Genomic DNA, 533 nt, shown 5'->3' on the forward strand with positions numbered 1-533 from the left:
TAGTATCCTGTATGATCATCTACTGTCAGTTTGTTGTCCTGGCTAGTATCCTATATGATCATCTACTGTCTGTTTGTTGTCCTGGCTAGTATCCTATATGATCATCTACTGGCTGTTTGTTGTCATGGCTAGTATTCTATATGATCATCTACTGGCTGTTTGTTGTCATGGCTAGTATCCTGTATGATCATCTACTGTCTGTTTGTTGTCATGGCTAGTATCCTGTATGATCATCTACTGTCTGTTTGTTGTCATGGCTAGTATCCTGTATAATCATGTTCTGTCTGTTTGTTGTCATGGCTAGTATCCTGTATGATCATCTACTGTCAGTTTGTTGTCCTGGCTAGTATCCTATATGATCATCTACTGGCTGTTTGTTGTCATGGCTAGTATCCTATATGATCATCTACTGGCTGTTTGTTGTCATGGCTAGTATCCTGTATGATCATCTACTGTCTGTTTGTTATCATGGCTAGTATCCTGTATGATCATCTACTGTCAGTTTGTTGTCCTGGCTAGTATCCTGTATGATG

The sequence above is a fragment of the Limulus polyphemus genome, unplaced genomic scaffold (assembly GCF_000517525.1).
Source record: "Limulus polyphemus unplaced genomic scaffold, Limulus_polyphemus-2.1.2 Scaffold1363, whole genome shotgun sequence".
NCBI lineage: Eukaryota > Metazoa > Arthropoda > Merostomata > Xiphosura > Limulidae > Limulus > Limulus polyphemus.